Here is a 25,741-nt window from a genome sequence, read left to right on the forward strand (position 1 = left end):
AACAATGCAAAAATAATTAATTAATTAATAATAAACAAACAAAAATTTATAAAAACAAAGGACAACAAAAATCACAACGTCAATGGCAACTGTATATGTTTGTGTGCATGTCTGGCACTATTATATGTATGTGTGTGTGTTCTTGTATGTGTTTATTTGAATGGGAGTGTGTGTGTGTGTGTGTGTGTACAGACACCTGCACCACATCAGCTTCAGGCAAAATGGCATTAGTTGAAAAAACACTGCCCCTCAGTGTCTTTTAGATGCTTTTTTGTCTCATTGTGATGTGTTTTTTTCCTATATTTATATTGTATTTTAATCCCAGGACCCCATCCCTGCAGGAGGCCTTTTGGTAGTCATTGTAAATAAGAATTGGTTCTTAACTGACTTGCCTAGTTAAATAAAAAAAATGCAGCACTCCATCACTCTCCTTCTTGGTCAAATAGCCCTTACACAGCCTGGAGGTGTGTTTTGGGTTTTTGTCCTATTTAAAAACAAATGATAGTCCCACTAAGTGCAAACCAGATGGGATAGCGCATCGCTGCAGAATGCTGTGGTAGCCATGCTGGTTTAGTGTGCCTTGGATTCTAATTAAATCAGACAGTCACCAGCAAAGCACCATCACACCACCACCTCCATGCTTCACGGTGGGAACCACACATGCAGAGATCATCCGTTCACCTACTCTGCATCTTACAAAGACATGGCGGTTGGTACAAAAAATATCAAATTTGGAGATCAAAGTACAGATTCCCACTGGTCTAATGTCCATTGCTTGTGTTTCTTGGCCCAACTCTCTTCTTCTTGTTGGTGTCCTTTTAGAAGTGGTTTCTTTGCGTGAAATCAGGCCTTCATGGTCGAAATGCTGCAGTCTCCTCTGAACAGTTGGTGTTGATGTGTCTGTTACTTGAATACTAAATACTCTAAGCATTTATTCGGGCTGCAATTTCTGAGGCTGGTAACTCTAATGAACTTGTCCTCTGCAGCAGAGGTAACTCTGGGTCTTCCTTTCCTGTGGCGATCCTCATGAGAGCCAGTTTCATCATAGTGCTTGATGGTTTTTGCGACTGCACTTGAAGAAACTTTCGAAGTTCTTGAAATGTTCCATATTGACTGACCTTCATTAAAGTAATGATGGACTGCCGTTTCTCTTTGCCATAATATGGGCTAAACAGCTCAAATAAGCAATCTTCTGTTTACCGCCCCTACCTTTCCCAACACAACTGACTAGCTCAAATGCATTAAGAAAGAAATTCCACAAATTAGCTTTTAACAAGGCACACCTGTTATTTGAAATGCATTCCAGGTGATGACCTCATGAAGGTGGTTGAGAGAATGCCAAGATTGTGCAACACTGTCATCAAGGCAAAGTGTTGCTGCTTTGAAGAATCTGAAATATAAAATATATGTTGATTTGTGTAACACCTTTTTGGGTACTACATGATTCCATATGTGTTATTTCATAGTTTTGATGTCTTCACTATTATTCTACAATGTATAAAAGTAAAGGAAAACCTGTGAATGAGTAGGTGTGTCCAAGCCTTTGACTGGTATGGTAAGTATTCAGACCCTTTTAATGATTACTTTGTTGAAGCACCTTCTGCAGCAATTGCAGCTGTCAGTATGACTCTACAATCTTGGCACACCTGTATATGTGTGGAGCTTATCCAATTCTTCTCTAGCGATCTGTCAGGTTGGATGGGGAGCGTCGCGGTACAGCTATTTTCAGGTCTCCAGAGATCTTCTGAGGCCCTGAGCTCTCTGGAGGAGGTTTTCATCAAGAATCTCTGTACTTTTCTCCGTTCATCTTTCCCTCAAACCTGACTAGTCTCCCAGTCCCTGCCGCTGAAAAATATCCTCAGAGCATGATGCTGCCGCCACCATGTTTCACCGTAGGGATGGTGCCAGTTTTCCTCCAGACGTGACGCTTGGCATTCAGGCCAAAGAGTTCAATCTTGGTTTCATTAGACCAGAGAATCTGTTTTCTCATGGTCTGAGTCCTTTTGGTGCCCTTTGATAAACTCCAAGCGGGCTGTCATGTGCCTTTTACTGAGTGGATTTTGTCTGACCACTCTACCATAAATACCTGATTGGTGTAGTGCTGCAGAGATCGTTGTCCTTCTGGAAGGTTCTCCCATCTCCACAGAGGAACTTTAGCGCTCTGTCAGAGTGACCATCGGGTTCTTGGTCACCTCCCTGTCCAAGGCCATTCTCAGATTGCTCAGTTTGGCCGGGCGGGCCAGCTCTAGGAGGAGTCTTGGTGGTTCCAAACTTCTTCCATTTAAGAATGATGGAGGCCACGGTCTTGGCCACGGTCTCGGACTATCTTATTTATTTTTTCCCCCCAATTTTGTAGAATGCAGTTGGTAGTTAGTCTTGTCCCATCGCTGCAACCCCCATACGGACACGGGAGAGGCAAGAACAGCCTTGCCGGCCAAAACCTCGCCTAACCCGGACAATGCTAAGCCAATTGGTGCCCCCCCCCCCCCCCATGGGTCTCCCAGTCGTGGTCGGCTGCGACAGAGCCTGGACTCGAACCAGGATCTCTAGTGGCACAGCTAGCGCTGCGATGCAGTGCCTTACACCACTGTGCCGCTCGGGAGGCCTTTCTTGCACTTTTAATGCTGCAGACATTTTTTGGTACCCTACCCCAGATCTGTGCCTCAACACAATCCAGTCTCGGAGCTCTACGGACAATTCCTTTTGGCTTGGTGTTTGCTCTGACATGCATTGTCTTCTATGGGACCTTTTATATAGACAGGTGTGTGTGTGTCTTTCCATATCATGTCCAATCAATTGAATTTACCACAGGTGGACTCTAACTCGTAGAAACATCTCAAGGATGATCAATGAAAACAGGATGCACCTGAGCTCAATTTCGAGTGTCATAACAAAGGGTCCGAATACTTTTATGTAAAGAAATATTCATATTTAGGATTTTTTTAAACATTTGCAAAAATGTGTAAACCTGCTTTTGCCTTCTCACTATGCGGTATTGTGTAGATTGAGGAAAAAATGTAATTTAATACATTTTTTAAATAAGTCTGTAACGTAACAAAATGTGGAAAAAGGGAAGGGGTCTGAACACTTTCTGAATGTCCAGTCCAGACAGTTGTTTAGAAGCTTGGCTCGGACCGAATACAGTATAGTGCCAGGTCAGCTTTTTGGGCATTTGGCTAAGAAACTCCCCACAGATATCTGCATTGCTTGCATCATCATGAGATTTCTCTTCAAGAGACTGACGGGGAGAGAGAAGAGCGGAAGAGAAGAACTGTAGAACAGTGAGAGATATAGTAGGTTCACTTTTTTTTTTTTTTTTTTTTTTTTTCATCAAAGCCTCGGGGCAGATTGATTTGTCGAAAGCAACGCACACATTCGTCAAATATTTACACCAAACAAAAGAACGGCAGAACGTATCGCTATTCATTATCGGAGCACATGCGCTTCGAGCGTGTAAAGGCTTTGTCATTTGTACCCTTGGAAAGCATTGCTAGGGACAAGGCTGATTATGACATGCGAGCACACACAAACAAACAGGCAAGCATGCGCCGTACCCAAAAACACACACAGATGTGCTTCTCAAGAACCTCAGGTGGCTGTCAGTGGAGCTGGCTGACCGGTTTAATGCTCTTTGGCTGATCACAGCCCAGCTTGGACTAGCACAACACCCCATGTGTTAGTAACGTGTGTGTTTGTCTGTGTATGTTCACATACGCGCCTCGTGTCTGTAGGCCTACGGTATACTGCCTTTATGTGTGTTTGTCATGCTGCCTGTGTTCATCTATAGGGGCAAGTGTGTGTGTCGAGCCAGATCTGTGTGAAACAGTATTTCTCTTGCCTGGGGGTCTGAGGATACGACTAGCCAGCCTGCCACTCAGACTGGCAGCTCCAGACCACTTTGTCAACTCCGTCCTGCTCTTTCTCGGCCTCAATCCCCTCTTCCCTTCCCCCTCTCTCCTCCTTTATCCCTGCAATCCTCCTTTCTCCTTCCCTCCCAAACCCTTGTTCATTCTCTTCTGCTGCACCTCCTCACTCTTCTTTCCCCACCCTGGTTGTGACTAATCTAAAGGCAGCAGCATGCTTCAGTTCGGCTGGCGGCTAGGCGAACCGAACAAGTGTGCTTGCATACTTGAAAAACAATAAAAAGCGGCAATCGCACTGTTTGTCCAATTTGAGACACCTTAGCCAGTAAACACTTCCTCAAAATAGTCAGACTTAATGTAAGGTAACTCGAGAAATCTGTCATTAACGTTGACGTTTTTGCAGAGGACATCTTAGTCGCACAATTGTTATTCTAACTAGGATGTTTGGTGCAATATTTCTCAATTACAAAATGGGCATGAAAACAAGTCATGTCTCGTTGAATGACGACAAATACTTTATTGAGGAATCCAACACCGACAAAAGGGTTTTGACTTTGGCTCCAAACTTCAGCTTGCCTTTAGAAACAAATGTCTGCCCGAACAGCCGAAAAAACCCTCACCTAACTCCAAAACCAACAAAAATATCACAATGTCACCATACTACAATATATGCACAAACTCTTCCGAACTGTTTCGGTTGGGAAGCATGTGGATGCCCTTCACACGCGCGCACACAGACTGAAACGGGCCTGTGGCCGAGTCACCTCAGTACCGGCAAAGCACATCAAATCAAAGTTTATTTGTCACATGCGCTGAATACAACAACCTTACAATGAAATGCTTACTAACCGACAAATTTCAAAGAAAAATAAAGGTATTCTGTGAACAATAGGTAAGTAAAGAAATAAAAACTACAGTGAAAAATAACAGTAGCGAGGCTATATACAGTAGCCGGTTAGTCGGGCTGATTGAGGTAGTATGTACATGTAGATATGGTTAAAGTGACTATGCATATATGATAAACAGAGTAGCAGTAGCATAAAAGAGGGGGTGGTGGGTGGCGGGACACAATGCAGTTAGCCCGGTTAGCCAATGTGCGGGGGCACTGGTTGGTCGGGCTAATTGACGTAGTATGTACATGAACGTATAGTTAAAGTGACTGCATATATAATGAACAGAGTAGCAGCAGTGTAAAAGAGGGGGTGGGGGGGGGTACAATGCAAATAATCCGGGTAGACATTTGATTAGGTGTTCAGGAGTCTTATGGCTTGGTGGTAAAAACTGTTGAGAAGCCTTTTTGTCCTAGACTTGGCACTCCGGTACCGCTTGCCATGCGGTAGTACTGAGAACAGTCTATGACTGGGATGGCTGGGGTCTTTGACAATTTTTAGGGCCTTCCTCTGACACTGCCTGGTGTAGAGGTCCTGGATGGCAGACAGCTTAGCCCCAGTGATGCACTGGGCCGTATGCACTACCCTCTGTAGTGCCTTGCGGTCGGAGGCCGAGCAATTGCTGTACGAGGCAGTGATGCAACCAGTCAGGATCCTCTCGATGTTCCAGCTGTAGAACCCTTTGAGGATCTGTGGACCCATGCCAAATCTTTTTAGTTTCCTGAGGGGTAATAGGCTTTGTCGTGCCCTCTTCATGACTGTCTTGGTGTGTTTGGACCATTCTAGGTTGTGGGATATGTGGACACCAAGGAACTTGAAGCTCTCAACCTGCTCCACTACAGCCCCGTTGATGAGAATGGGGGCGTGCTCAGTCCTCCTCTTCCTGTAGTCCACAATCATCTCCTTTAGTCTTGGTTACGTTGAGGGATAGGTTATTATTCTGGCACCACCCGGCCAGGTCTCTGACCTCCTCCCTATAAGCTGTCTCATCGTTGTCGGTGATGAGGGCTACCACTGTTGTGTCGTCTGCAAACTTAATGATGGTGTTGGAGTCGTGCCTGGCCATGCAGCCGTGGGTGAACAGGGAGTACAGAAGGGGACTGAGCACGCACCCCTGAGGGGCTCCAGTGTTGAGGATCAGCGTGGCTGATGTGTTGCTACATACCCTCACCACCTGGGGGTGGCCTGTCAGGAAGTCCAGGATCCAGTTGAAGAGGAGGGTGTTTAGTCAGCAGCATACCACCCTGCATACCACTACTGGCTTGCTTCTGAAGCTAAGCAGGGTTGGTCCTGGTCAGTCCCTGGATGGGAGACCAGATGCTGCTGGAAGTGGTGTTGGAGGGCCAGTAGGAGGCACTCTTTCCTCTGGTCTAAAAAATATCCCAATGCCCCAGGGCAGTGATTGGGGACACTGCCCTGTGTAGGGTGCCGTCTTTCGGATGGGACGTTAAACGGGTGTCCTGACTCTCTGAGGTCATTAAAGATCCCATGGCACTTATCGTAAGAGTAGGGGTGTTAACCCCGGTGTCCTGGCTAAATTCCCAATCTGGCCCTCAAACCATCATGGTCACCTAATAATCCCCAGTTTACAATTGGCTCATTCATCCCCCTCCTCTCCCCTGTAACTATTCCCCAGGTCGTTGCTGCAAATGAGAACGTGTTCTCAGTCAACTTACCTGGTAAAATAACGGTGTAAAAAAAAAAAAAAAAAAAAAAAAAAAGTCCAACATGTTGGTATTACAGACTCAATCAGGGACATGTTAAAAATGTCAGTGAAAACACCTGCCAGTTGGTCAGCACATGCCCGGCGCACATGTCTTGGTAATCTGTCTGGCCCCGCAGCCTTGTTAATGTTGACCTGTTTAAAGGTCTTACTCACGTCGGCTACGGAGTCCATGATCACAGTCGTCCGAAACAACTGATGCTTTCATGCATGCCTCAGTGTTGCTCGCCTCGATGCGAGCATAGAAGTGATTTTAGCTCGTCTGGTAGGCTCGTGTCACTGGGCAGCTCGCGGCTGTACTTCCCTTTTGTAGTCTGTAATAGTTTTCAAGCCCTGCCACATAACAGTGTTGGAGCCGGTGTAGTACAATTCAATCTTAGCCCCGTATTGACGCTTTGCCTGTGATGGTTCGTCGGAGGGCATAGCAGGATTTCTTATAAGCTTCCGGGTTGGAGTCCCGCACCTTGAAAACGGCAGCTCTACTCTTTAGCTCAGTGCGAATGTTGCCTGTAATCCATGGCTTCTGGTTGGGGTATGTACGTACAGTCACTGTGGGGTTGACGTCCTCGACGCACTTATTGATAAAGACAGTGACTGATGTGGTGTACTCCTCAATGCCATCGGAAGAATCCCGGAACATGTTCCAGACTGTGATAGCAAAACAGTCCTATAGTTTAGCATAGAAATGCTTATGATTTGCCACTTCTTCTTCTTCTTCCTCTATAGCCTGCAGTTGTTCATAATGATTTGATCATAGCCCGTATGTTTAGAAGAGTAGATAGATACCAAGGTCATCAAAAGATATGGTATGACAATTGCTGACTTTTCAACCCCAGCTTTCTTTTCCTCACACTTTCTCTCCTCCCCCCCTCTGTCTTTATGCTCTCTGTTTATTGCTGTGAAACCAGGCGTCAATAACGTTGGGGCTGAAGTATATTATCGGAGAGCTGATGCGAATATCAATAGGCACAGCAAAATAATTTAGCTCTTTGTGTTAAGCCCTAGAGGACTGTTTGTTTTTTCCCTTTGCTCGTCAAATCCACTTAACTCGTTTACTCATTCCACCGGTTTTCCATGGAGGCTCCAGCAAATCGAATGGGAGATTTCTGTGATGTTTTGTTCATGAAATCTCCACAAAGCCCTTTTCATAAGTAGTGATTGCGATTTAGGTTTTTATTTAGCTCAGAATAGATTTGAGTGTTTTTGCTAGATCTGTTTATCAATCACGGTCTATCTCCCTGACACACGCACAGGACAGGCTGTTTAACATGCACACAGATGTGGGGGGGGGGGGGGGACATTGTGATTCAGCATATGTAGGCCTCGTTTCACCTGACACGGTACATTTAACTTTTTATTTTTATTTTCTCACTGGCCCGAACATAATTTTTACTGCCCTGGACATCAGGTAGTTTAAAATGCATTAGGGTAAAGCAAGGCCTAGCTTGACATGCTTTCTCTATATACAGTGCCTTCGGAAAGTATTCAGACCCCTTGACTTTATCCACATTTTATGTTACAGCCTTATTCTAAATTTGAATTTACAGGTACCCCGTAATAATTTTTTGACATTTTTACTAATTTTATAAAAAATAAAACCATTTACTCAGTACTTTGTTGAAGCACCTTTTGGCAGCGATTACAGCGTTGAGTCTTCTCGGGTATGACGCTACAAGTTTGGCACACCCGTGTTTGGGGAGTTTCTCCCAGTCTTCTCTGCAGATCCTCTTGAGCTCTGTCAGGTTGGATGGGGAGCGTTGCTGCACAACTATTTTCAGGTCTCTCCAGTGATATTCGATCGGGTTCTGGCTGGGGCACTCAAGGACATTGAGACTTGTCCCAAACCCACTCCTGCGTTGTCTTGGCTGTGTGCTTATGGTCATTGTCCTGGTCTGAGGTCCTGAGAGCTCTGGAGCAGGTTTTCTCTGTACTTTTCTCTGGTCATCTTTGCCTCGATCCTGACTAGTCTCCCAGTCCCTGCCGCTGAAAAACATTCCCACAGCATGATGCTGCCACCCATGCTTCACCGTAAGGATGGTGCAAGGTTTTCTCCAAACGTGATGCTTGGCATTCCGGCCAAAGAGTTTAATCTTGGTTTCATCAGACCAGATAATCTTGTTTCTCATGGTCAGAGGCTGTAGGTGCCTTTTGGCAAACTCCAAGCGGGCTGTCATGTGCCTTTTTACTGAGGAGTGGCTTCCGTCTGGGCACTCATAAAGGCCTAATTGGTGGTGCTGCAGAGATGGTTGTCCTTCTGGAAGGTTCTCCCATCTCCACAGAGGAACTCTTGAGCTCTGTCAGTGACCATTGGGTTCTTGGTCACCTCCCTGACCAAGACCCTTCTCCCCCGATTGCTCAGTTTGGCCAGGCTGTCAGTTCTAGGAAGAGTCTTGGTGGTTCCAAACTTCTTCCATTTAAGATTGATGGAAGCCACTTTGTTCTTGGGGACCTCAATGCTACAGAAATGTTTTTGTACCCTTCCCCAGATCTGTGCCTCGACAGAATCCAGTCTTGGAGCGCTAGGGACAATTCCTTCGGCCTCATGGCTTGGTTTTTGCTCTGACATGCACTGTCAACTGTGGGACCTTATATAGACAGGTGTGTCCCTTTCCATATTTCCAATCAATTGAATTTATCACAGATGAACTTCAATGAAGTTGTAGAAACATTTCAAGGATGACCAATTGAAACAAGATGCGCCTGAACTCAATTTCTAGTCTCATAGCTATACTTTGGTACATAAGGTTGTTTTTCCCCTATTGTAAATGTCTTTCAAATTAAAACTGGCTGTTTTTTTGTTTTTAATACATTTGCGAACATTTCTTAACCAGTTTTCACTTTGTAATTAAGGGGTATTTATTTTTTACCCATTTTAGAATAAGGCTGTAACATAACAAAATGTGGAAAAGGTCAAGGCACTGGAAATTTAGCAAGTAATATGCCACATTTTGTTATGGTGTGTGTGTGTATATAGAAAAAAACTGTAATTTAAAAAATATATTATTTAGCAATTTAAGATATGGTTATTTAAAAGGACCTATATACCTGGCGTGTCAGAAAAAGGCCCTAAATATTGTCCGAATCCAGCCACCCAAGTCATGGACTGTTCTCTCTGCTAATGCATGGCAAGTGGTACCGATGCACTAAGTCTGGAACCGACAGGACCCTGAACAGCTTCTACCTCCAAGCCATAAGACTGCTAAATACTTAGTCTGGGTAACTATTGGTTAACTATCTGCTTTTACCCTTTTTTCTCTAACTCTTTTGACTCATCACATACGCTGTGTTACTGTTTATTATCTATCCTGTTTCCTATATGTAGATACACTATATATGCGTAAGTGTGTGGACACCCCTTCAAATTAGTAGATTTGTGTATTTCAGCCACACCTGTTGCTGACAGACGTATAAAATGGAGCACATACCCATGCAATTTCCACAGTAGAATGGCCTTACTGAATAGCGCAGTGACTTTCAATGCGGCAACTTCATAGGATGGCACCTTTCCAACATGTCAGTTTGTCAAATTTCTGCCCTACTGAAACTGCCCTGGTCCACTGTAAGTGCTGTTACTCTAAAGTGGAAACATCTAGGAGCAACAATGGCTCAGCTGCAAAGTGGTAGGCCACACAAGCTCACAGAACGGGACCGCCGAGTGCTGAAGTGCCTCTGGTGCAACGTCAGCACAATAATTGTTCGTCGGGAGCTAAATGAAATGTGTTAACATGGCCGAGCAGCCGCACAAAAGCCTAAGATCATGTGCAATGCCAAGCGTCGGCTGGAGTGGTGTAAAGCTGGCTGTCATTGGACTCTGGAGCAGTGGAAATGCATTCTCTGGAGGGATGAATCACGCTTCACCATCTGGCAGTCGACGGACCAATCTGGGTTTGGCTGATGCCAGGAGAAAACTACCTGCCCGAATGCATAGTGCCAACTGTAAATTTTGGTGGATGGGGAATAATGGTCTGGGGCTGTTTTTCATGGTACTGACTAGGCGCCTTAGTTCCAGTGAATGGTAATCTAAATGCTACAGCTTACAAAGACATTCTGTGCTTCCAACTGTGGCAGAAGTTTGGGGAAGGCCCTTTCCTGTTTCATTATGACAATGCCCCCGTCCATACAGAAATGGCTTGTTGAGATCGGTGTGGAAGAACTTGACTGGCCTACACGGAGTCCTGACCTCAACACCATCGAACACCTTTGGGATGAATTGGAACGGCGACTGCAAGCCAGGCCTAATCACCCAACATCCGTGCCTGACCTCACTAATGTTCTTGTGGCTGAATGGAAGAAAGTCGCCGCAGCAATGTTCCAACATCTAGTGGAAAGGCTTCCCAGGAGAGTGGAGGCTGTTATAGCAGCAAAGCGAGGACCAACAATTTTGGAATGAGATGTTCCTCGAACACGTGTCCACATACCTTTGGTCATATAGTGTATCTACATCAATTACCTCGTACCCCTGCATATCGACTCGGCACTGGTACCTCGTGTGTGTGTGTGTGTGTGTGTGTGTGTGTGTGTGTGTCCAAGTTATCCTGTATTTATTCCTAGTTATTATTTGTCAGTCTTTTATTTTTCCATTGTTGTAAACATTTCACTGTTAGTTTACGAAGCATCAATTTGGATGGAACCAGTTCAAAGTCGGGTGACCCAAGTATGAAAAATGACAAGCTGGTACATTGATAAGTTTGCTCATAAAGTTACTGGTCTCCTCCCCCTGTGTCAGACACATGAATTCAGGAGGCAGGCATTACCAAGGATTTACCTCTGGCTTTATGCAACATCACTTGAAGTAGGACTTTTTATGCACCAATGGTTGCTTCTAACGAAAGCTAATTTAAATATGTACCACCTTTCAAACCGGCATCACATGTGCGCCTACTCCTTGCTTTGGCTTTGTTTACAAACCGTAAGCCAGCTACTAGTAGATACTGGTGTCCTTTCGTCTGTGGTGTGAATGTTCGTTGGCAAGCTACTTACCAGCATGCTGGAAAAAGAGCACTGTGTTGTGACTGGATGCCATAGTGTAAGATTAACCTCTACACTATTTCCCGAAGAATGAAGACATCCGACAGCAGTGGCTGCTTTGTTATTTATTATGGTCCGCGTCCCTTACCCATTCCCTAAACTACAGTACCTTGAGTCAGTATGTGTGATCTCTGACAGCAGTGTGGTATGAGTCGTATGTCCAGCACCCATACCCTTTCCCAACCACTGCGTAGTGAGTGTCCGTACTATGCGTCTGTGCAATGTGTAGTCAACTAGTATAATTAGTGTTTGAAGTATGATAGATATTATTAAGGTTCCGGTCTTCTGAGATAAACGGTTATATAACAAATAACTGTACAATTAAGCACAATTTATTTTCAATCAAATGAAAGTGAATAATACAAAAAAGAAGTCATCGCATTTGTCATACAGTATGTTTGGTTGCTTCGAGACTAATGAGTAATGTACACAATATTGTTTACAAGTAGTGTTTCCCACCCCCCCCCCCCCCATCTGTTTGCAGTTTCATTTTTATAGGTCATCTTTTCCATTAAATACATTTTATTTCATTCTAGAAGTCCACTCTTCTATGGTAGGAATGTTCTTATTTAGCCAGTACGCTGTCATACATTTCTTTAATAAATAGGCATTTTAAAACTGCTCAGGGATTACTCAGAATACAGCACTCTTTGGGTTCTTTGCTAGGGAGCATTTAATTATATTGTTTAAAAAGTCATAAACATCATTCCAGAATTTCATTATTCTAGACAAAACCAGAAAATATGTAGGTCATTTGCGAATAGTTCCCTACGTTTTCTCCAGCATTAACTAGTTGTTTCTGGTCTTCACCATTTTGGAGTTAGAAATGACCTACTGATGATTTTCCATTGATGTTCTTCCCATATATTTGTGTGTAATGGAATGAGCGTTTCTACAGATTGCCTCTCAAGTTTAATTTGCAATATTCTCCCCAAATTCAGATTCCCACCTGCACTTAGTTTGCAGAGTATTGCTCTGTGTCATGATAGAAATAGATTGGTATAGTTGTGTTATTTGCGTACTACTAGTTGTCATTTTATGTGTATTAATTCAAGATTTCTCTATGGGAGAGGGCTCACCTTTCATTTTTACCCAGTTGGTGTTTCAGTAAATAGTTTCTTAGTTGTAAAGACATCTGACTTTGGCAAATGAAAGTCTGAACTTAGTTAACTGACTGATTTCTTTTTTTACTTGGTGTACATATTGCAAAATAGGTAATAACCACCTGTGGAAACCTGAATTTAGTGACAATGGGAAGAAATCTGTGAGATACGCAATACCCGTTAGGGATGATATGCACATAGACAGCTGGAGACTGTTTTACTCTCGTCGAAATCTGGAGCGTATGATTGGACCACGAGTTTTTACGGTCACCGTTTGGCATCTGTCCCAGGGAAAGTCTTACTTTTGAGATGAACCTTTTATCCAAGGAATCATTGGTGGTAGTTGGGTGGCCCAGTAGTACCACCTAAAGTTTTGTAACCCTAGACCGTCTGATTCTATTGGCAGATGGAGTGTTTTGAAATATGGAGTCTGGAACCAGAACCGGTAGTGTCTGAAATGGGAATAACAGTCTGGGAAGAATAGTCATCTTAATTGTTTCTACCTTTCCCGATAAAGTGAGAGGTAGAATCGTCCATCGTCTAAAATCTGTGGTTATCACGTCAATGAATTTGATATAGTTCAAGAGCGGTAGGAATAGTAATGCTTAGATATTTTATTCCCTTGTCAGGCCACCTGAAAATTGACACTGTACCTGATATGGGGTAGCGTAGGCTTCAGTCTTACTTACAGTGGGGCAAAAAAGTATTTAGTCAGCCACCAATTGTGCAAGTTTTCCCACTTAAAAAGATGAGAGAGGCCTGTAATTTCCATCATAGGTACACTTCAACTATGACAGACAAAATGAGAGAAAAAAATCCAGAAAATCACATTGTAGGATTTTTTATGAATTTATTTGCAAATGATGGTGGAAAACGTTTGTTATTGACCGAATACTTATTTATCTCAATACTTTGTTATATACCCTTTGTTGGCAATGACAGAGGTCCAACGTTTTCTGTAAGTCGTCACAAGGTTTTCACACGCTGTTGCTGGTATTTTGGCCCATTCCTCCATGCAGATCTCCTCTAGAGCAGAGATGTTTTGGGGCTGTTGCTGGGCAACACGGACTTTCAACTCCCTCCAAAGATTTTCTATGGGGTTGAGATCTGGAGACTGGCTAGGCCACTCCAGGACCTTGAAATGCTTCTTACGAAGCCACTCCTTCGTTGCCCCGGCGGTGTGTTTGGGATCATTGTCATGCTGAAAGACCCAGCCACGTTTCATCTTCAATGCCCTTGCTGATGGAAGGAGGTTTTCACTCAAAATCTCACGATACATGGCCCCATTCATTCTGATGGTAGGCTTTGTTACTTTGGTCCCAGCTCTCTGACTAGGCCCCCCCGTGTGGTTCTGGGATTTTTGCTCACCGTTCTTGTGATCATTTTGACCCCACGGGGTGAGATCTTGCATGGAGCCCCAGATCGAGGGAGATTATCAGTGGTCTTGTATGTCTTCCATTTCCTAATAATTGCTCCCACAGTTGATTTCTTCAAACCAAGCTGCTTACCTATTGCAGATTCAGTCTTCCCAGCCTGGTGCAGGTCTACAATTTTGTTTCTGGTGTCCTTTGACAGCTCTTTGGTCTTGGTCATAGTGGAGTTTGGAGTTTGACTGTTTAGGTTGTGGACAGGTGTCTTTTATACTGATAACAAGTTCAAACAGGTGCCATTAATACAGGTAACGAGTGGAGGACAGAGGAGCCTCTTAAAGAAGAAGTTACAGGTCTGTGAGAGCCAGAAATCTTGCTTGTTTGTAGGTGACCAAATACTTATTTTCCACCATAATTTGCAAATAAATTCATTAAAAATCCTACAATGTGATTTTCTGGATTCCACCCCCCCCCCCCCCTCATTTTGTCTGTCATAGTTGAAGTGTACCTATGATGAAAATTACAGGCCTCTCATCTTTTTAAGTGGGAGAACTTGCACAATTGGTGGCTGACTAAATACTTTTTTTGCCCCACTGTACATTCAGTTTATATCCTGAGTAAATCCCATATGTTATTTTACATTAATCAAGCATGGCACATAATTGCATACATTAGACAAACAGCAATATATCAGCAGCATACGTGCTCTTCCTCGCCAATTTCTATGCATTTGATATTCAGGCTGGATCTTATCATCTGGGCTAGATGTTCAATACTAATGGGAAAAAGGAGTGTGCTTAGTGGGCGACCTTGCTGGACCCCTCTTTTTAATAATAAAAGGTGCAGATTAATGGTCATTGACTTGGACTTTTGACCCGTCTAATGAACTTGGGGCCAAATCCAAATTCATGTCGCGCTTGAAACGGATAAGACCATGATACCTGATCAAAAGCCTTCTGTGCATCCAAGGCCAGTGCCATATTTTCCTCACCCTGGCATGATATAACATTTAGGCATCTTCTTATATTTTCCGACAGTTGACGACCAGCAATGAACCCCGTTTGATCACGGTGTTTAATATCTGTGTTAGCTCTTCCTAGTCGCTTTGCCAAAATGGATATAAGCAGTTAGTAATAATTTTGGGGCAAAGCGATAGGTCTATATGAATTAGTCAGTAGCATTTTTCCATTGTTTATGTTTTAACACTAATCAGATATTATCTCCAAGTGTAAGGAAGCTCTCTGGTTCCTAATACATTTGAAAACACTTCCACTAATATTGGAGTAACGTGTTCCGGGAAGGTTTTATATAATTCATTAATTTACCATCAGTGTACCACCAGAACCGGAATATTTTATTATTTTTGAGTACATTTATTTCATAGCCATTCTGATATCTACTTCTGGTATAGGTCTATCTCGTTCTGTCACTGCTGAGCTCGTCAAATGAGGGAGTTCAATGCCTCGGAGGAAACCTTGTAGTTTATCAGGCTCAGGGTATTTTTCGAAGTCTGAATATAAATTCTCATAAAACTCTGCAACGGTTGCTGATGAATCCTGGGGTCTTGTAACAAAGGGTGTATTGACATCATTTGATTGAACATTTTGAATGATAGTAGGTGCCTGTGGTTTCCTTAACCAGAAAGAAAGTCAACGACTTGCTCTGCTCCCGTTCTTATAATGGGGTTGCTTTTGAAATCTCAGAAAGGACATTACGGGCCTCCTTTTAATCGTATGAGGATTGTTGTTTATGCATGGTTTCCAATCTCTCGACGTCATCGTCACATTTCCTGCGTAATTTCACTTTTTCCCCTCGCTGATGCATAGGAAATAGTACACCCTCTCACTATCGCCTTCCCATAGAACGGCAGGTCAAACATCAGGTATTTGGTTCAACTCTAAGCACTGATCAAATTCTGTATGAATAAACTGCCTAAATTCAGCTTCATCAAGTTGTGAGGTGTTCATCCTCCACAATGTGGGGTGTGGATTTCTCTCCAGGTCCCATACAGCTGACACTGGCCCATGATCAGAGAGTAATGTTCAAGATCCTGCATTCTACATTTCTATATGTGTCTGTTTTTGGCATGAAGAAGTGGCCAATACAAGAATAACATTTATGGAGGTGGGAGTAAAATGCAAAATCTCTTCTTTTTAGGGTTCAAATGTCTCCACACACTCTACTAGACCCAGTTCCATGAAGCCATTTCTTAAAGCACGGGACAATCTGGATATGGGTGCTCTAGAGGTGTGAGCCTTATCAGTACCGGATAAAATGTAGTTATACTCTCCTATCAAAAACAACCCCTTTTACATTATCAGAAATCAAATCAAGAATAGTTTTCATGAACCCGAGTTGATCTTCATTAAGAGCATTGATCATTGAGACTTTCACTCCTGCAATGGAACCGTTCAATAATATTGATCTCCCTGATCTTTTACTCCATGTTAAACAAATTTGGTAGGTCTGTGTGTTAGAATAGATGCTCCCCTTCTCCTCCCAGAATTATGTGATGAGGAAAAACACCTGATTTAGCCCAGGTTTTATTGAGCTTGAGGTGCCCACTATCTGGCAGGTGCGTCTCTTGTGCAATAGCTTTTTATTTCATATTTCAACTTTTTAATTGGCCCATGGATGTCTTTCACATTGTAGGAGATGACCTTCAGACCCATGCTTCTGCCTTAATGGTTACAACTATCATCTCCGTTTGTGTTTTATACCTAACATAGCGGCTCCTTGTCTTACGTCTCATTGCAACAATTATAAAATAGAAAAAAATCACATTTTAACAGATAATGAACACACAACGTTTCTTTGATTCCTAGTTACCTTCCAAACACCGTTTTTTAGGTTTTGCTTCCAACATATTGACCCAGATTCTTGCAGGCCTCCCTTTATTAAACCCAACAGCAATCACTAATATGGTTTTGAATATAATTGTGTACTCCGTAGTTGACTGTTGGGGGGAAAAATGGGGTTAGGTGTAGCCAAGACATCCTTAAGAGTCTGTGCCTGGAACTGCATAAAATTGACTGCAGCTTGAGATGGTGCGATGACTTATGCCATGTTAATATGATAGCTGAGTGAGAATGAGGCCCCTGGAGGTCAAGGTGTGTGCCCGGTCGGTATTCGGCATGATTACTGCAAGTTTCGATAGTCTATCCAGCTAACTACCAATCAAAAAAATGTTAGCTGACATGGCTAACTGAGTGAATGTCAGTGACTGACATTGCGAGAGAAAAACATGTGATGCACAAACCGATTTCAAAATTGCACCTGGTGTATTCTACTGTTCCTACTCTTTATAGTACTGTGGCTTAAGTTGACACCCTGACTGTGTTCCAAAAAACACACATTGTTTGGTCATGTGCCCCTTGGCTGCCCCGGGCAAGAAGCTTATGCCTGTTTGTTACTACACCTTGCTTGTTTCACAAAGGAGCAACAAAGTTATATCACAGTAAGAGTCCAAGTTACCGCAGAAACAGACTCAACAGCATGAATTCCCGGCCGTCCCATTTTCAGTCAGCGGTTCGTTCTCGAAATAAAAAAAAGTTATGACCAAATAAAAAGTGACTTATTTTCACGGTCTTCATCCATAACTGCCCTAAAGCGCGCGCACTTACCTTCCCCCGGCGCCGGTGCCGTGCTTAATCAATCCGATCGCAGCACTATTTGTTTGCTTGTGTCTAATCGGAATGTGCTCCATAGAGAATGCATACCAATTTGTTTTACACCCAACACCCCTCCTCTCCTGAACCAGAGGAATGCGGTGTGATTTTATCATTCTTCACAATCAGATTACATGTTGGAGGTGGTATAATTTCAGCTTTAGCTGATTAATGGGCAAGCTATACTTAGGATGGGATACGGCGAGAGAAGGAGCGACTGGACGAGTGTGTTGTGAGAGTATGCCTATATATGTATAAGAGCAGGTGTGTGTGTGTGTTTGCTCCTCTGCAGTGTAATATTGCGTGGTGTAAAGCTCGCCGCCATTGGTCTCTGGAGCAGTGGAAACGTGTTCTCTGGAGTGATGAATCACGCTTAACAAATCTGGGTTTGGCGGATGCCAGGAGAACACTACCTGCCCAAATGCATAGGGCCAGCTGTAAAGTTCGGTGGAGAAGGAATAATGGTCTGGGGCTGTTTTTCATGGTTTGAGCTAGGCTGCATAGTTCCACTGAAGGGTAATTTTAACGTTACAGCATACAATGACATTGTATGCTAGATTCTGTGTTTCCATCTTAGTGGCAACAGTTGGGGGGAAGGCCCTTTCCTGTTTCAGCATGACAATACCTCATGCACAAAGCAAGGACCATACAGAAATGGTTTGTCAAGATCGGTGTGAAAGAACTCGACTGGCCTGCAACAGAGCCTTGATCTCAACCCAATCGAACACATTTGGGATGAATTGGAACGCAGACTGCGAGCCAGGCCTAATCGCCCAACATCAGTGTCCAACCTCACTAATTCTCTTGTGGCTGAATGGAAGCAAGTCCACGCAGCAATGTTCCAACATCTAGTGGAGGCTGTTATAGCAGCAAAGGGGGGGGACCAACTCCATATTAATGCCCATGATTTTGGAATGAGATGTTCTCCGAGCAGGTGTCCACGTACTTTAGGTAATGTATTGTATCTAGCCGACAAACATTTAAGTTGTTAATTCCATACTGTAATTAGAACACCTGGCGCATGCTGCACAATAGTGTCACACAAGTTTCCGGTCTCGTCTTTGTGTGCTTCTAAACAAACACCACATGACTTGGGACTACCGATAAGCTTCATAATGAAAAATTGTGACAGGAGATAAATATTGTGTTCTGCATTTCACCTAACGTATTGCACATGTTGACTGCAGGTATTTACTTAAAATAACTACAAATATTCAAATGTATTAAAAAAAACTTAAACGAAATAGTTGACGGTATTGTGAAAACCATCCAGTGGCTTTTTCCAAATACCCTGGTATACCGCCCAAGCCTAGTGTATGCTTGTGGAGATGTGTGCATGTGAATGTTGGGAGTGTACTGTGTGTGTGTGCGTGCAGTGAAAACCGTTTGGGTGTTCACACATTCACCATTCACCACCAGTGGTGTAGAAATCTCCTTGGTTGTGACACAACTCATCATTCCATTAGTGCTGCATGCAAAAATGGAAATTAAACGATAAATGGGCAGAATGTAACGAGTGTAAGCTTAACTGTGAAATGCTTAATTACGAGCCCTTCCCAACGATGCAGAATTGAAACATAATAGTAAAAAGCAAAATAGTAAAACACAAATATAAAATACACCATTTAGCTATATACAGGGATTACTAGCACCAGATCTATGTGCAGGTGGATGAGGTATTTGTGGTAGATATGTACACGAAGGCAGGGTAAAATGACTAGGCATCAGGATAGATAAAATAAAGAACATTGGTAGCAGCAGCAGCAGAATAAGTGTGTGTTGGGTCGGTGTATGCAGTGAATGTGGGTTTTGTTTGAGAGTGTAAGTGTAGTGTGTGTGTTATATATATATATATATATATACACACACACACACACTACCGTTCAAAAGTTTGGGGTCACTTATAAATGTCCTTATAGGAGGAAATTGGCTCCAATTAAGCGTCGTCCACAGGGTAAGGCAGGGCGTTGCAAAATGGAGTTCTAGCCTTCCTCCTTCAAGATCCCTTGTATCCCACCTGTAGCACGCGCTCCAGCAGGTATATCTCTCTGGTCACCCCCAAAACCAATTCTTCCTTTGGCCGCCTCTCCGTCCAGTTCTCTGCTGCCAACGACTGGAACGAACTACAAAAATCTCTGAAACTGGAAACACTTATCTCCCTCACTAGCTTTAAGCACCAGCTTTCAGAGCAGCTCACAGATTACTGTACCTGTACATAGCCCATTTATAATTTAGCCAACATTTAGCCATCTGTAAATAGCACACCCAACTACTTCATCCCCATATTGGTATTTATTTATTTTTGCTCTTTTGCACCCCAGTGTCTCTACTTGCATATCATCTTCTGCACATCTATCACTCCAGGGTTTAATTGCTAAATTGTAATTATTTCACCTCTATGGCCTATTTATTGCCTTACCTCCCTAATCTTACTACATTTGCACACACTGACATAGATTTTTGTATCGTTTTATTGACCTTACGTTTGTTTATCCAATGTGTAACTCTGTTGTTTTTGCTGCACTGCTTTGCTTTATCTTGGCCAGGTCACAGTTGTACATAAACTTGTTCTCAACTGGCCTACCTCGTTAAATATAGGTGAAAAAAAAAAAAAAATCACTCGGAACAGTCTCTCATTTTAAAGTTTAATATGCGGTCTTAACGGCACATTCGTTGAATTTGGAGCTGTTAAAATAACACCATCATGGTCTGTTGGAATACAGGCTTCTGTGTTTTCCAATGAGGCAGTGTTATGTATGCACTGAATGTACAATGGTGTTATACAAGGCTTGCTCATCCTAACTGGCACTGTTTCCCCTCTCACTCTCTCCTCCCCTCTCTCGCTCTCTTTCTCTCAGTAAAAGCAGAGTGAACTACAGAGAAGTAGCTTCCAGCTCTCACCCCTTTCGAACGGTAGGTCCACTTTTTAATAATTTTCTCCTACCACTGATTAGGGTAGGCAGTGTTTACCCCACTCTGCTTAAGAGTTGGCTTGCCTACTACCTGCAGAGTATCGTTATCTCCCCTTTATCTCCCCGTATCTTTATCTCCCCTTTCTCCTTTATTTACAGAGTGTGGTGTCATCGAGATAATGTCTCTTTTGCAAAACAGACAGACTTTTGTATTCCTATCACAGCGCCCAGATAATGTTAAGTGCTTTGGATGTCATGTTGTGCCTGCTGTTTATTGGGACAGAACTAGTAACAACTTTGCAAAACAGCCTCTGTCCCCCCCCTCCTAAATTTCCTTAGGGGTTTGTGACTGGGACATGTTTTCCCCACTGTGCCCTGTGATAGTTTCCACTGCCGATGCACCATCACACCCTTACTCGATCGATCATGGCTGACCACGGTGGTGTGTGTTTGGTACATCCCTGGCTCTCGGCGTTTGTGACATGCACTCAATTGCTCCATTGCGTCAAGTGCAATCGAGCTACCTCTCGCCCTGTGTGTACCAGAACAGATCGTGTAATGATAACATGCCATTCTTGGGTTACTCTCCCTTTTCGTATATATGTGTGTGTGTGTGTGTTCTTATCTGTGTGTGTTTACGCTCACATGTGTGGATATGCACCTGAGTGTGACTCGTAGGCCTTTAAAGCTCAGTGTGTTTTTCTATGTCTGAGGCCCTCCGGTGTGAGAGACTAGAAGTCTGGAGTGTGTCCTGTCCTACGGCAGAAACGACACACATCACTTGTCTGGCTACCCAGACTCCTTGCTCCAGCCAACCGCCCCGGTCATGAACGTTAGTTTCAAATCCGCAATGAGTCTGGATCTTATCCGTAATGACCCTTCACCGAATTCGTACCCACTCGGCACTGTCTGATTGGACCAGAAGCCGATGGGTTGGGCCTAAACACATTTGGGTAAAGTGGCGGTTTGAAAATACCACCACCTTTGTGCCCCTCGTCACCACAAATTACTTAAATGATGTCAGTCTGACTAAAGTATGTAGCGACAGAGCAGCGGAAGAATTGAATGTGAGTTGTCAGGCTAACGCATCACACGGAGCCTGTATTTGACCTTGGAGAGAGAGAGAGGGGGCATCGGGGGAAGAAGGAAAATAGAGAGGGGGATGAAAGGACACTATCAAGAGTAAGAAGAGGGGAGACCGAGAGGGAGAGAGTGGATGGAAGGTAGAGATGGAAATGATTTCCCCATCTGATGCCCTACATCTCTACACGGGGTGTGCGCTCTCCTAATAATGTTTGACCTTGGATATCACTGGCTTTAAAGAAACACTACTCTGAGTAAATTAGCTGTGCTGGTGAGTAGACTTGGGTGCTGTACTGTATACCGGGGTATTTTGAAATACCATTGTATGTTTTTGCTTCGTGACACGACTCTTGCGCTGCACAACAATGAATAGAGGTGATCAAGTTACACTTGAAATTCACTACTAATGTTTGGCAGCTAAATATCTTAGAACTGTCTAAGTTGTGCCAAATAAATTCTCTCCAGCTCAGGGCTACAGCTATGCATTTGGTTTGCTAACATGCTAGTTAAGTGTCTAGCTTGCAAGATAACGCTTCTTGGTTACGGCAGAGACAATTCATCGCTTCCTGGATCCTGTGAGTACCCTTTTGAGATATTTGTAAAACTTTATGAACTGGTTGTCTGTCCTTGCAATTGGTTTGTTCGCTTGTGCTTGTTAGCATTTAGCTAAGATCCGCTATGGGAATTCCCTAGTAGTCATTTTAGTATTTTATACATTTGGATAAAAACAGCGACTCTTTGTATGCACTGCCGGTAATACCGTATACCCTGGTATGGTACAGGAATGGTATAAACATCTAGACATCGCCCAACCATTCTGGTGAGGACATGCATGTGCGTGTGTATAGCCTGCAAGCATGTGTGGCTGTATAGCAGGGCTGTTTAATTAATTCCAGTCCTTGGTGTCCAGAATAGAGGTCGACCGATTACGATTTTTCAACGCCGATACCGATTTATTGGAGGACCAAAAAAAGCCGATACCGATTAATTGGCCAATTTTTATATATATTTGTAAAAATGACAATTACAACAATACTGAATGAACACTTTTATTTTAACTTAATATAATACATCAATAAAATCAATTTAGTCTCAAATAAATAATGAAACATGTTCAATTTGGTTTAAATAATGCAAAAACAAAGTGTTGGAGAAGAAAGTAAAAGTGCAATATTTGCCATGTAAAAAAGCTAACGTTTAAGTTAGTAAGTATGAAGTTTTAGGTTGTAGTTATTATAGGACTATATGACTTTCTCTCTATACCATTTGTATTTCATATACCTTTGTCTATTGGATGTTCTTATAGGCACTTTAGTATTGCCAGCCTAATCTCGGGAGTTGATAGGCTTGAAGTCCTAAACAGCGCAATGCTTGAAGCACAGCGAAGAGCTGCTGGCCAACGCAGGAAAGTGCTGTTTGAATGAATGCTTACGAGCCTGCTGCTGCCTTCCACCGCTCAGTCAGACTGCTCTATCAAATATCAAATCATAGACTTAATTATAATAACACACACACATACGATCCTTAGTTCATTAATATGGTCAAATCCGGAAACTATAATTTCGAAACTAAAACGTTTATTCTTTCAGTGAAATACAGAACCGTTCCGTATTTTATTGAAATGGTGGCACCCCTAAGTCTAAATATTGCTGTTACATTGCACAACCTTCAATGTTATGTCATAATTATGTACAATTATGGCAAATGAATTACGCTCTCTGTTAGTAAGAAATAGTCTTCACACAGTTCGCAACGAGCCAGGCAGCCCAAACTGCTGCATATACCCTGACTCTGCTTGCACAGAACGTAAGAGAAGTGACAATTTCCCTAGTTGAAAGACATTCATGTTAGCAGGCAATATTAACTAAATATGCAGGTTTAAAAATCAACTTGTGTATTGATTTTAATAAAGGCATTGATGTTTAGGTAGACATTGGTGCAACGACAGTGCTTTTTTTTTGCGAATGTGCTTGTTAATCATCACCCGTTTTTTTCGAAGTAGGCTGTGATTCGATGATAAATTAACAGGCATCAATTATATGCAACGCAGGACAAGCTAGATAAACTAGTAATATCATCAACCATGTGTAGTTAACTAGTGATTATGTTAAGATTGTTTTTTCTAAGTTAGGTTTAATGCTAGCTAGCAACTTAGCTTGGCTCCTTGCTGCACTCGCATAACAGGTAGTCAGCCTGCCACGCAGTCTCCTCATGCAGTGCAATGTAATCGTACACAATCGGTGTCCAAAAATGCCGATTACTGATTGTTATGAAAACTTGAAATCGGCCATTCCAACTAATTGGTCGACTTCTAGTCCAGAACACTCCTTATTGCAATTAACTACGAGGTAGAAACCAAAAAAGACTGCTCAAGGCCTTCTGGACTGGAATTTGCTCTGATGTACAGTAGATAGTGACTTTGGAAAGTATTCAGACCCCTTGACTTTTTCCACATTTTGTTACGTTACGGCCTTATTCTAAAATGTATTAATTTAAAAATCATCGGCAATCTAAACACAATACCCCTAATGACAAAGCAAAAAATGTTTTTAGAGATTTTGCAGATTTATTACAAAAAAACATACCTTACTTACATAAATATGCTATGAGACTCTTAATTGAGCTCAGGTGCGTCCTGTTTCCATTGATCATCCTTGATGACTCTACAACTGTATTGGAGTCCACCTGTGGTAAATTCAATTGATTGGACATGATTTGGAAAGGCACACCTGTCTATATAAGGTCCCTCAGTTCACAGTGCATGTCAGAGCAAAAACCAAGCCACGAGGTCGAAGGAATTGCCCGTAGCGCTCCGAGACAGGACTGTGTTGAGGCACAGATCTGGGGAAGGGTACCAAAAGATGTCTACAGCATTGTGGCCTCCATCATTCTTAAATGGAAGAAGTTTGGAACCACCAAGACTCTTCCTAGAGCTGGCCACCCGACCAAACTGAGCAATCGGAGGTGACCAAGAACCCGATGGTCACTCTGACAGAGCGCTAAAGTTCCTCTGTGGAGATGGGAGAACCTTCCAGAAGGACAACCATCTCTGCAGCATTCCACCAATTAGGCTTTTATGGTTGAGTGGCCAGACGGAAGCCACTCCTCAGTAAAAGGCACATGACAGCCCACTTGGAGTTTGCCAAAGGGCACCTACAGCCTCTCAGACCATGAGAAACAAGATTCTCTGGTCTGATGAAACCAAGATTGAACACTTTTGCCTGAATGTCTGGAGGAAGCCTGGCACCATCCCTACGGTGAAGCATGGAGGTGGCAGCATCATGCTGTGGGGATGTTTTTCAGTGGCAGGGACTGGGAGACGTGTCAGGATCGAGGGGAAGATGAACAGAGAGATCCTTGATGAAAACCTACTCCAGAGCGCTCAAGACCTCAGACTGGGCCGAAGGTTCAACCATCCAACAGGACAATGACCCTAAGCACACAGCCAAGGCAACGCAGGTGTGGTTTTGGGACATGTCTCTGAATGTCCTTGAGTAGCCCAGCCAGATCCCGGAATTGAACTCGATCGAACGTCTCTGGAGAGACCTGAAAATAGTTGTGCAGCAATGCTCCCCATCCAACCTGACAGAGCTTGAGAGGATCTGCAGAGAAAACTGGAAGAAACTCTCCAAATACAGGTGTACCAAGCTTTGTAGCATCATACCCAAGAAGACTTGGGGCTATAATCACTGCCGAAGGTGCTTCAACAAAGTACTGAGTAAATAGTCTGTGCAAATTTAAAAACAGAAAAATTACATTTGCATAAGTATTCAAACTTCTAAACCTGTTTCTGCTTTGTTATTATGGATTGAGTAAAAAAACAATAATACATTTTAGAAAGTCTGTAACCTAACAATGTGGAAAAAGTCCAGGGGTCTGAATACCTTCCGAAGGCATTGTACATCAATCAATTTTCAATCAATCAATTTTATTTTATATAGCCCTTCGTACATCAGATAATATCTCGAAGTGCTGTACAGAAACCCAGCCTAAAACCCCAAACAGCTAGAATGCAGGTGTAGAAGCACGGTGGCTAGGAAAAACTCCCTAGAAAGGCCAAAACCTAGGAAGAAACCTAGAGAGGAACCAGGCTATGAGGGG

The 25,741-nt window shown here is 43.1% G+C and overlaps 1 protein-coding gene across 4 annotated transcripts in view; it reads left to right on the top strand.

Annotated features, from left to right (window-relative positions):
* The window catches only part of LOC129821379 (double-stranded RNA-specific editase 1-like), a 180,287-nt gene that overhangs the window by 59,906 nt on the left and 94,640 nt on the right, over window positions 1-25,741 (top strand). For 2 of the 4 annotated variants that reach the window (XM_055878994.1, XM_055878993.1), the window contains exon 3: window positions 20,504-20,558. The exons of the other annotated variants lie outside the window; for them this stretch is intronic. The gene's annotated coding sequence lies outside the window, so the exon portion shown is untranslated. The remainder of the gene's footprint in view (window positions 1-20,503; window positions 20,559-25,741) is intronic. 4 annotated transcript variants of the gene reach the window in all.

This window comes from Salvelinus fontinalis, chromosome 23 (genome assembly GCF_029448725.1).
Source record: "Salvelinus fontinalis isolate EN_2023a chromosome 23, ASM2944872v1, whole genome shotgun sequence".
NCBI lineage: Eukaryota > Metazoa > Chordata > Actinopteri > Salmoniformes > Salmonidae > Salvelinus > Salvelinus fontinalis.